At 38.8% G+C, this 13,057-nt stretch overlaps 1 pseudogene; it reads right to left on the minus strand.

Annotated features, from left to right (window-relative positions):
* Window positions 1-3,219: 3,219 nt before the first annotated feature.
* LOC100338275 (mortality factor 4-like protein 1 pseudogene) lies at window positions 3,220-3,898 on the minus strand (annotated as a pseudogene).
* Window positions 3,899-13,057: the final 9,159 nt, after the last annotated feature.

The raw sequence follows: 13,057 nt of genomic DNA on the forward strand, positions 1-13,057 counted from the left end.
ATCAGAAGTGGAGCAGCCAGAACTCAAACTAGTGCCCATATAGGATGCAGGCGCTGCAAGCAGAGGGTTTACCTGCTATGCCACAGCACTGGCCCCTTAACTGGCATTTTAACTACTAGGCCAATTGACCACCCCAAACTTACTTTCAAATCCTGAATCCATACATAGACAAAAACAGATTTGTCCACTGTAACTTTTTTCCAACTCACCACTGTGAATGTCTTGGAACTTGCACCACCTTGTGTCAAGGACTTTCCATGCTCCAGACATAACCCAGAATAGAGTACTGATTGCCTCCTTATTTTACCATTTGCTTCCTTGTTTCACTTCTGCTATGGTTTAAATGTGATTTGTCCCCCAAAGGTTCATGTGCTGAAAGTTTAGTGCCCAATGTAGCAATATTGTGAAGCAGCAGAATCATTAAGAATTAGGACATAATGGGAGCTGATAAATTCTTTAAGAAGGATTAATGCTTTTGTTGCAGGAATTTTTAACTTTTGGGAAGTCTGCACATGAGCAAGCAAACTTGGCATCTCCCCTGAGTATCTCCTGCCTCTTCACTTGCCAGTCACCTCTCTCTCTCTCTCTCTCTCTCTCTCTCTCTCTCTCGGTCTCTCTCTCTCTCTTTCTTTCTCCTTCTTTATGTGATCAGTTCCCTTTGTTTCTCCATCACATTGTGATATAGCCAGGCGGCCAATATCAAGATGCAGTGAGTATCATGCAGTGTGGATCTTCCAGTCACGAGAATTGTAAGCCAAAATATATCCCCTTACTTTATAAGCCACCCAGTCTGACATGTTTTTTCTGAGAACACAAAATGGACTAAGACAACTTCTTCCGCCAATTTTGTCTATTGATTGCTCTGGAAGGCAGATGCTGAGGCATACTTAGAATTGCAAGTTGTGTGTCTGTGACGATGTTGGTAGCACCTGTGAATGACAAAACAATGAAGAAAGGAAGATTTGATGGAGATCTGATTGCAGATGTAATACACACAAGGAAAAGGCAGGAGGAAACTGAATTAGGGAAAGGGACTCAGATGCTGATGCAAGATTTTGCCCAAACCACAGAGAGGCCTGGGACAAAGATTGCCCTTTTAGTGAAGCATCTTAGAGGACTGAAATACCTAGACCCTGGGACTGCTGTCATGTACAGTTGTTGGTTGCAAGATGCCTAGGAAGATTGAAGGCTGGGCTCCAAAGCTGAGGCACATCCTCAAGTCATTAACCGACAAAGGCTTTCAGCAAAAGGCTCTCTTTGGAGCCGAACTGTAATTCATGAATGAATTGAGAGTGCACTCCATGGGTATCACAGCAGCAATAAAAGGTGGAAGATAAGGAGAATAAATATCAGGAGAAAAATAAGGGAAGAAGGAAGGTGGAAAGCAAATGAAAAGTATAATTCTGGTAATAAAGCAGCCATGGAAGTAATAAGAATAATATACAACCCTTTATTAGCTATTTCCATATGTTTTCAATTTTATCATTCAATGTCACATTCTAAGGAGTTAAATAGTACTATTCTACACACACAGAGACTGAAGTTCAGAGAAACTTTGTAACTTGACCAAAATCACAAAATAAAGTTGGTAGAGTTCAAACTGAGCAGTCTTACTCCACATCTTTTATCCTAACATTTAAAAATGACAATACATTTCTTCTTTCTTACTATGAATATCTCTACAACCCTATATAAATGGCACATATAATACACATGATATGATTACCACTCTATAAATTTTAATATATATTGGAGAGTCTTTAAAAAGTTCTGGTAATTCTGTCCTTCAAATAAAATATTTATTAAAAAATTCAAATTTTAGAAAATGTAACATGCACTTCCACATAAGGGATAGTCATATGGTGTCATCTGCTTTTATAGAAATACAACAAGTCTTTTTAAAACAGTTGTATTTATTCAGAGACGTAATATATATTTAATAGTTTTTGCTTCAACTTGAGAAATAGTTTTCTAGCCCTTTCAATTATTACTAAATTGTCCAGGAATCCTCTGGATATTTTTTTTGGAAATAGTGGTTCTACAGAAATATTTTATCTATACTATAGCCTGCTATTAAAATCCTTCACAAATCCAAAAGTAATTCTTCACAAATAACTACCGAATACTTTCAATTTCCTTTCTGGGGATCATAGAAGCGCTATGGAATATAAAGGCTATATTTCAGAATGTGTTCTGAATGTTTTCACTGGAATTCTCAAGATGCATTGCTTGGCAAAAATTTTAATATCCTTTCAAAATATTTTGAACTGAACCAAAAACACAAACACAGATGCTTACATGTCATAAAAATGTATATAAACCTGAGCTATGTAAATACTATTATCTAATCCAATATTGCCTCCTCCTCTCACCATCTGTGAGTTCTTTTACAGTAGGGCATCAAGAAAAGGGTGTTAAGTTGGAGTATTAATTTTTGCTTTGCTTCTGTCTAATAAGCTAATTTGAAGAAACATAAAAAACACAGAATTTAAAGAAAAGACATACAAAGTAGTTCCAAGCATTCAAAAGAGGTTTGCATTCACTGGTTTTCTTCCTTTCAATTTGAAATTTAATAAAAACTATTGAAGACCTGAAAAACAATTCCTAAAAGATCAACTTTTGCAGAAATCCGTAGCTACACAATGCATTTTATCTATTGTGTTAAAACATTCATTAGACGCAAATACAAAAACCATAAGCCAAGCTGCCATTCTTCAATAATTTGAGCAAAGATAAAATGCCTAAGGAACAACATGGATGACTTGCCAAGCATGGTCTCTTTGCCTTAAGAAGCATAAAAAGAAAGCAACAAATGGATGAGCGTGTTCAGTTATATACACTAAACTGCGTCTTTGGCACTAGGACTCAGAGCATCCCATCACATAGCATTAACACGTTACAAAAGTGCATCATGTCACAGAAATAGAACCACCAGCATTCCAAAGCAGCTTTGTCAACTAGGCAACAAAACACTCCACATCAGGTCCCTCTGTTGTCCATTACTGAATACACTGGTAGCAACTTCGAAATGAAAAAAGTAAGAAAAGAAAAAAAAGGAGCTGCACCGTTTTTCTTTTCTCTGTTTAAAATCAAACAGAAAACAAACATCAACTCTGTGATACACTAGCATCTTCAAAGTACATCGTTTGTACAAGGGAAGGACGAAGAACAAAAATGTGTCTAGAGAGATGCAAACATTCATGAGTGAGTGAGCACACCTCACATGGCTTTCTGGTGGTACTCAGGGGGAGCCACTTCATAATCACTGGCACTGAACAAAGCTGTGGAATTTTTCTGCCAGGTACTTTAGAAAACCGTGAAGATAATTCAGTAATAAAGCAAGACTCTTCTCATCCACAGGTGCATAGGCCAACATCACTCCAATTCACACAGATAATTGCAGTAGATGTGGTGCTCCAGACAGTGGGGACATGGGTACATCGGAGTGATCTGCGAGGATTTCAGCATCCTGGGATCTCTCAAATTTGCGGAGCAGCTGAGTGCCCAGCTTTACATTGAAGTCTTCTTTTAGCCCTGCCACAACTTCATTAACAACATACTCCCTGAGATTTCTTATAATTTGCATAATCCTCCAAAATGGAATCCACATTCTTCTTGGAAGGAAGATAAAAGAGCTGTTTTTGTCGGGTAATTAAGTTGCAAGCCTTAACAAGTCATGGTTTTAGCTCTTCAGAAATCTTTAACTCCCACTCTGTTCATGAATGTTTCTTCATTTTCAACAGTAGGATCTACGAGGACCCTTTTCTTCCTAGGAGGCTGAGGTGTCTCACGGGTACTGCCACCATCTCCATTTCCAGGTGTTTTCTGTGTGCTCCTTTCATTTGCAGTTTTTCTGTTGCAAACCAGATGTCTTTTCTCCTCGAGCAGCCCTTCTCATCTTCCCCTCTGCATGTTGCTCCTGACTGACTTTCGGAAGTTCTCTCTGTTTCCTCCTGAAATTTAGGCAGGTGTCCTGTAGCATATCAGTAATGCAGATTCTCCTTAAATGATGAAACATATAAATTCACAAAAATACGATTTATAAAACATTTTTACATGAGTGGTCATTTAGTCTAGCAGTCAAAAGACATCTGCCTCCCATATTGGAGTGTCTGGATTCTGAATCTAGCTTTCTGATAATGGAAGGCATTGATGATGGCTCAAGTGATTGAGTTCCTGCTGCCTATATGGAGACCTGAAAGGCATTTCTGGCTCATGGTGCTGGCACTGGCCCGGTAGCATTGATTAGGGAATTTGGTGAGTGAGCCAGTAGATGGGAGCTTACTCTCTCTCTCTCTCCTTCTCAAGCCACATCAAGTTTATGAATCTTTTTCTGATATATACATATATATATGAAAGTGTATCTTAATTTTTTAAAAAAAATAGCGAAAGTATTAGTTCTCTCTTCTTTCAACTAGTTGAGGCAGTTACTCTTGTCCATCCCCTCACAGCTTATCTTGTGGCAGTCAGATCAAAAGGTTTATACATGAGATTGACCAATGACTGTTGCTTCTAAAGAGGGAGAAACTTTCTTGATAATTAATCTAATTTAGTACCTCGCTGCTTTAAGAAGTTGTAAAATGGTCATGAAAAGAACTATATATGGCCAGGGTGATCTTATACTAATCCTGGAAAAATAGACAGGATAATGAGGCAGGTATTAACTTCAATGGTAATAAAATAAAGTAAATTTAGCACCTATTGTCTTACTCCCTGATAAATTTAAACACTTTTGGTAACTACCTGGGATCCTCAACATTTGAATTTCAAATTTCTGTTTTAATTTACCAAGTAAATTTATAGGAGGAAAGAAATAGGACAAGCAGATTCAATAAAGAAGACAAACTGAGAATTTTACTATTAGCAAGAGATAATGTAAATCCAAGAGGAATAATTGAGAAATACAAAAAACATGACAGAAAGGAAATACTAAATTATACTTTTAGGATCAGAGGTTTATACGTACAAATTTATTTATTGGTATATCAAATTGATTCTTGTTTCCTATTCTATAGTGATTATTTCCCTAAATGCGGTGACTTTATTCATGCTACCATAGCTAGAACATGACACTTTATTACCAATCTTGAAGAAACACTGGGACAAAATTCTACTGTGTGATGTCTTCAAATGAATATGTTTAGTTTATATATGAGGGAGTTTCAAACAGTTAATGGAGGGGTGGACATTTGGCACAGTGGTTAAGTGGTGGCTTGGGATACCCACAAACCATATCACAGTGCCTGGTTCCAGTCCAGGGTCCTTTGTTTCTAATCCAGATTTCTGATAATGCACACTCTGCATGGCAGCAGATGATATCTCAAGTGTGTGGGTCCCTTGTGGAAGACCTAAACTGAAATCTAGACTTTGGGTTTTCACCTGGCCCAGGCTGGCTATTGTGGGCATTTAGGGAGTGAACCAGCAGATGGTAGATTTCTCTGTGTGTCTCTTTTCCCATTTCTCTGTTTTCTAAATGAAATGAAAATAAGTGTATTTTTATGTTGATGAAAAATGAAATTAAAAGTGTATTTTGATTCAATTTTTAATAATCCAGGCATAATTGTGTATTATCTTCTATTGCAGGGTCAATAACTACACTACACATTACTGTCTACATTGCATTACTGACAGAGAATACCAGTCAGTCGTGACTTTTCTCTTCACTGAAGTAAAAAGTGGTTTCTTAATCCTTTCCAAAAGAACTCTAGGCCATCAGTACTAGTAATTTGGAAGTTGCACACAGAATGAGACTACTAATCATCTCTTATCTAGCATTTTATCTTATTGGTCAGCATGAACACATAGTGAATAAGCTGATGAGACTGAGAAAAAAATTTAAAAATACTTGGAATGACAGAAATAGTTGCTGAATAAAATATGTGTAACTCCTGGATATTGTGCAATATTTCCACTCATGGTATTTACATGTATATTGGAACACAGAAAACAACTTTCATTCCACCAAACTTCATGGAACTTCAATAGATTTCTATCACATATAAGTTGTTCCCAATGTGTGAGACAGTATATTTCTAGAAGTGAACTCCTGAACAGATTGTCATAAGGCAAAACATTGGCTCTTGCCTATGTTCTTGTTCAGGCATTGAGAGAAATCTGCCAAAGATTGAGGAAGTTGGGTAAGAAGTGATGAGAGAGAAGAATGTAACAGGAAGCATTTGAAATCAGGCCTATATTGTCTTCCATTTTCTTTTTTTTTTCTGGTAAAACATATAGATCATACTAAATAACTGTTCTCTGTGTCACTGTCTCTCCTTTTCTCTATTGCAAGTCCAGTTAAAGAGAAACTTTGCTTCAGTGAAGGGAAGTATCAATGAAAACTAGAAAATGTATTAATGCTGAGATGAGATACATCTAATATTGTGTGACCGAATGTAAACTGAATCTAAAAGAATAGGATTTTTTGAGACTTCATTCTGAAGGATTTGAGACTTCATTCTGAAGGATTCACCTCTAAATAATGCTACCATGTATTTGGCAAGTTTGCTTAATCAATCCATCTGCTTGTTTTCAGGAACTGCCAGGGCAAAGCTAGAAGTATAAAACATCTTTTAAGAATGCTAATCTTGGGGCTGGCATTGTGGCGTAACAGGTTAAGCTGACGGCTTCAACACAGGCATCCCCTATAGACACTGGTTCGAGTCTTGGCTGCTCCACTTCTGATCCAGCTCTCTGTTGATGCACCTGATAAGGTAGCAGAAGATGGGTGAAGTGCTTGGGCCCCTGTCATGCACATGGGCCCTGGAAGAAACTCTGGGCTCTTGGCTTCAGTCTCGACCAGCACTGGCCATTGCAACCATTTACAGAGTGAACCAATGTATGGAAGATCTCTCAGTCTCTCTCTCGCTCTCTCTCTCTCTCTCTCTCACACACACACTCTCTCTCTGCCTTTCAAATAAATAAAATAATTCTTAAAAACTGTTAAACTTTGGGAGTGGTTATTCAGCCTAGCAGTTAAAGCAGGTTAAGACACTTATGTCCTATGTTGCAGTGCCTGGATTCAGCACTGAACTCCATTCCTGCCTCCACTTTCCTGCTAATGTGCACCATGGGTCGTACCAGGCAATGATGCAAGTACTTGAGTTTTACCACCTACGTAGGAGACCTGGATTGAGTTCCTGGCTCTAAGCTTCAACTGACCCAGTTCTCACTATTGCAGGCATGAAATAGTGGATGGAAGCTCACTCTGGCTCTCCCTTTCTGACTCCTTGTCTTTCAAATAAATAAATAAATAAATGTTAGCATCTAAATAAAACTTACATAACAAATTCTTATAAGATACAAAAGATGATGCTAGAGGCCAGAACTGTGGCACAGTGGGTTCAACCGTGGCTTACAATACTGCACCCCATATTGGAGCACCAATTCAAGTCTGGGCCACTTCGCGCAGGATCCAGCTCTATACTAATGTGCCTAGCAAAGCAGTGGAATATGCCACAAGTACTTAGGCCTCTGCCACTCATATGTAAGCCCCAGCTTGAGTTCCTGGCTCCTGGGTTCAGTCTTGCCCCACCCTGGCCATTGCAGCCATTTGGGGAGTAAAATAGCTGATGGAAGATTATCTCTCTCCCCTCCCTCTCCTGCTTTGATCTCTCTGCTTTCCCAATAAATAAAAATAAATCTTAGCAATAAAAAGAAGGTGCTAGAAAAAAGTTCTAAGCCTCTAACCTTGAATGAGAATAATGCAACTATTTCCAAAAGTGTATAATCTGCTTTCTCAAATATTTAAAAATAATCAACAGTAGGGCTTAATTCTTGCCAGTTGCCTTATTGTAGGCTATCATTTGCCGAGCTGCATGGCAGGAATGCTTCTACTCAAAGGCACTCCCTTTGCTGTCAATCTCTCAGTTCATAATAATTCTTTTTTAAGATTTATTTTATTTATGTAAAAGACATAGTTACAGAGAGAGGTAGAGACAGAGAGAGAGAGGTTTTCCATCCAGTGGTTCACTCCCCAGATGGCCGCGACCGCCGGAGCTACACCGATCTGAAGGCAGGAGACAGGAGTTTCTTTTGGGTCTCCCACACAGGTACAGGGGCCCAAGGACTTGGGCCATCTTCTACTGCTATCCCAGGCCACAGCAGAGAGCTGGATCAGAAGAGGAGCAGCCGGGACTAGAACCAGTGCCCATATGGGATGCTGGCACTTCAGGACAGGGCTTTAACCCGCTGCACCACAGTGCCAGCCCCCACAATAATTCTTGAATCAGTCTATAATGGACCAGTTAGAACTAAAGCAGTTATTGTGGTGTTTGACTAATCTGGATCTGTACAAGGTTTCCTCAGTATATAATTAATGACTGTTCAGAGGATATAACAGGGAAAGTAAAAATTTCCTTTTATTTCCTAATTTCATCTTTATACATTTCAAAGACAGAACCAATGAACTTTGTTACCTTATGTTGAGTCACTTTTCTTAATTGCCCATGAGGAACCTCATTTCAGTTTCCTTACCTAACATCAAGCTCAAATATATCTTAATGATTTTTCTATTTCACAAAAGGCCATCTTTTTATTCTAAGCTCTTCAACACTGAAAATATCTCTACATTTAGCTTGTGACAGCATCTATTTGAAATACCTTTATTTTTCTTTTTTATTAATATAAAGATTACAGATTTTATGCATTCCATAGGTACAGTTCCAAGAAGACTACAACATTTCCCTCATTTTCTCCTATCTTCTTGGTTGCCTCTTCACTTTGTTGAGTGTTTCATTTCCATTGCAGAAGCGTCTTAGCTTGATGTAATCCTATTTGCCTATTTTTGTCTTTATTACCTATGCTTCTGGGGTCTTTTCCAAGAAATCTTTGCCTATTCCAAAGTCTTCCAGAGTTTTCCTGATGTTTTCAATTAGTAATTTGATAGGACCAGGCAGTAGATTTAGGTCTTTGATCCATTTTGAATGGATTTTTGTATAAGGTGTAAGGTTAAGGTCTTGTTGTATATTTCTTCATGTGTAGATCCACTTGTCCCAGCATCATTTGCTGAAGAGACTGTCCTTTATCCAGGACTGAATTCAGCCTTTTTGGCAAATACAAGTTAATTATAGAGGTGCGGATTAATTTTGGGGGTTTGTGTTCTGTTCCTTTAGTCTGCGTGTCTTATTTTGTGCCAGTTACCAGGCTCTTTTGATTATAACTCTTCTGTAGTATGTCTTGTAGCCTGGTATTGTTATTCCTCTGGCTTTGCTTTTCTTTAAGATTTCTTTAGTTATTTGGGATCTCTTGTGTTTCCATATAAATTTTAGCATCAGTTTTCCAGATCTGAGAAGAATGTCATCAGTATTCTGATGGGGATTCTGTTGAATCTGTAAACTACCTACTTAACTACTTTCTTTTTTTTTTTTTTTTGACAAGCAGAGTTAGACAGTGAGAGAGAGAGAGAGAGAGAGACAGAGAGACAGACAGAGAGAAAGGTCTTCCTTCCGTTGGTTCATCCCCCTGTGGCTGCGCTGATCTATGTGCTGCGCTGCTCCGAAGGCAGGAGCCAGGTGCTTCTCCTGGTCTCCCATGGGGTGCAGGGCCCAAGCACTTGGGCCATCCTCCACTGCACTCCCTGGCCACAGCAGAGAGCTGGACTGGAAGAGGAGCAGCTGGAACAGAATCTGGCACCCCAACCGGGACTAGAACCTGGGGTACTGGCGCCACAGGCGGAGGATTAGCCAAGTGAGTCACGGTGCCGTCCAACTACTTTCAGCATTATGGACATTTTGATGATATTAATTCTTCCAATCCAAGAATATTGAAATTTTTTTTCATTTTTGTATGTATTCTTCTATTTCTTTCTTTAATGTTTTGTAATTTTCATCGTAGAGATATTTCACACCCTTGCTTAAAAAAATTCCAAGATTTTTAAGATTGTTTTGTAGCTATTGTGAATGACACTGATCTCATAAGTTTTTTCAGCCATGGGATTGTTTATGTATACAAAGACTATTGATATTTGTGTATTGATTTAATATTCTGCAACTTCACCAAATTCTCTCATGAGTTCCAGTAGTCTCTTAATGGAGTCTTTTGATTCCCCTATATATAGAAACATGTTGGCTGGCACCGTGGCTCACTGGGCTAATCCTCTGCCTGCAACACTGGCACCCCGGGTTCTAGTCCTGATTGGGGTGTCGTATTCTGTCCTGGTTGCTCCTCTTCCAGTCCAGCTCTCTGCTGTGGCCCAGGAAGGCAGTGGAGGATGGCCCAAGTGCTTGGGCCCTGCACCCGCATGGGAGACCAGGAGGAAGCACCTGGCTCCTGGCTTTGGATCGGCATAGTGTGCCAGCCATAGCAGCCATTTGGGGGGTGAACCAACAGAAGGAAGACCTTTCTCTGTCTCTGTCTCTCTCACTGTCTAACTCTGCCTGTCAAAAAAAAAAAAAAAAAAGAAAAGAAAAAACAAAACATGTTATCTGCAAAAAAAGGATATTTTGAGTTCTTCCTTCCCTATTTGTATCCCTTTCGTTTCTATGTCTTGTCTAATGGCTCAGACTAAAGATTCCATAACTAACTGAATAGCAATGGTGAAAGTGAGCATCCTTGTTTGGTTCCAGATCTTAGTGGAAATGCTTCCAATGTTCCCCATTCAATATGATGCTGGCTCTAGGCTTCAGCTTGGCCCAGCCCTGGCCTTTGCACCCATCTGGAGAATGAACTAGTAGGAAGAAGATCTCTCTCTCTCTCTCTCTCTCTCTCTCTGTGTGTGTGTGTGTGTGTGTGTGTGTTTGTATCTTCATTACTTCTCTCTGTGTAACTCTGAATTTCAAATAAATTTAAGAAAACAGGTAAATGCTTTTCCTGCTACAAATCTATCTGATTAGCATTGTTCTTCCACATTTCTGCTGCAAATGTCTGTGTCTCCTTGTTCTTGCATACAGGATACTAAAAATTATTTACCATTGACCTGTTAATAAAACAGATACTTTACTATTTATATATTTATTTAATGAATTAGTTCTAATTCTATCTTACATAGTTTTGTCCATGTCAACAATTGATTTTGCCCTAGATGGATAAGCAACAAGTGATTTTAGCTCAGTATAGTTCCCTTCATATATACCTAAGAGAATAGTAATGATGGAGGTTTGACACCAGATAAAGTATGATAAATCCCTTCAGTGTTTATCTTAACATAATTTGAGAACATACATACATATGTAGGTGGTAGGTAAGCGTCTATGAGTGGTATTATGGTATTAATGGTATCACAAAAGAATGCTTCCAGGAACCCCAAAAATCTATCTACATCCTAAAAAGTACATTGTGAACTATCATTGATAGTATTTTTTTTTTTTGACAGGCAGAGTGACAGTGAGAGAGACAGAGAGAAAGGTCTTCCTTTTTCCATTGGTTCACCCCCTAACGGCGGCTGCAGCCAGCATGCTGCGCTGATCCGAAGCCAGGAGCCAGGTACTTCTCCTGGTCTCCCATGGGGTGCAGGGCCCAAGCACCTGGGCCATCCTCCACTGCCCTCCTGGGCCACAGCAGAGAGCTGGACTGGAAGAGGAGCAACTGGGACAGAATCCAGCGCCCGGACCAGGACTAGAGCCTGGGGTGCCAGCGCCGCAGGCGGAGGATTAGCCTAGTGAGCTGCGGCACCGGCCTCATTGATAGTATTTTAATTGAAGGTGTTATCTGATGATTAATTGGCTCAACATAATTCTGTGAAAGTCTGACTCAAACACAGATGCTTCTCTTTTTCATTTCGTGCTTATCACCCTGTTTAGCACTGAATAGTGCTCAAGAATTTGCTGAATCTATATTCTCAGTACCATCTTTATTTGGTACATTTAAAATTCAATATATGACATATCTTAGGAAATAATTCCCTTCATATATAATTCCATACCACTTCTTCAACAATACTACAAATGAAAAAATAATTGTTTTAATAAATAAATTCTTAATGTTCTCGAACTTCTCTGATCATCAGAAGGTGAGTTGATAGTAAAAAAAAAAGAAAGTAATAAATAACCTAACATTAAGCCACAAGGAACTAGAAAAAGAACAACTTAAGCCCAAAGATAGCAGAAGAAGGAAGGAAGCAAAGGAACGCAAAATTGAAAATCAAAGCAGAAATAAATCAAATCAACAACACTGAAATTTTTAAAAAATAAACAAAATCAACACATCATTAGCTAGACTAAGAACAAAGGAGAAGACTCATACAAATAAAAACAGAAATGAAAGATACTGCAATTGATATCACAGAGATAAAATGGTCGTACAGGACTTTTGTGAATAATTATACATCTAAAAGAATATTTAACCTAGAATAAATGGGTGCATTCCTGAAAACATAAAACCTACCAAGACTGGATCATGAAGAAACAGAAAATCTGACTAGAACAATAATAAATAAGGAGAATGAAAAATTACCTAACAAATAAAATCCATGATGAATGACATCACCGATGAATTCTATCAAACATTTAAATAATAATTGTTATCAATCCCTCTAAAGTTCCTCCAAAAAACCAAGGAGGAGAGACCTCTTCCAAATTCATTTTATGTGGATGGCATTACTTTGATACCAAAGCCAGACAATCACAGTAAATGAAAATCTACAGTCCCATATTTCTGATGAACATCAATGTAAAAGTTCTCCAAAAATACCTGTAAAGCAAATTCGACTGCTCACTAGAAGAATCATACATTATAATCAAGTGGAATGCTTCCCTGGGGTACAAGCATGCCTCATAATTAGAAATAGATATGCTATAATATTGGGGCCGACATTGTGGTGTAGCAGGTAAAGCCACTGCCTGTGGTACCAGCATCTCTTATGATGATGGTTCGAGTCCTGGCTGCTCCACTTTTGATCCAGCTCTCTGCTGTTGGCCTGGAAAAGCAGTGAAATATGGCCCCTGCATCCATGTGGGTCTCCTATCTCTTGGCTTCAGATCAGCCCATCTCTGGCTGTTATGGCCATTTGGGGAACGGATCAGCAGATGGAAGCTCGCTCTCTCTTTCTCTCTCTCTCCCTCTCTCTCCTTCTAATAACTCTGCCTTTCAAATAAATAATCTTTAAAAATATGCTATACCATGT

Source organism: Oryctolagus cuniculus, chromosome X (genome assembly GCF_964237555.1).
Source record: "Oryctolagus cuniculus chromosome X, mOryCun1.1, whole genome shotgun sequence".
Classification (NCBI taxonomy): domain Eukaryota; kingdom Metazoa; phylum Chordata; class Mammalia; order Lagomorpha; family Leporidae; genus Oryctolagus; species Oryctolagus cuniculus.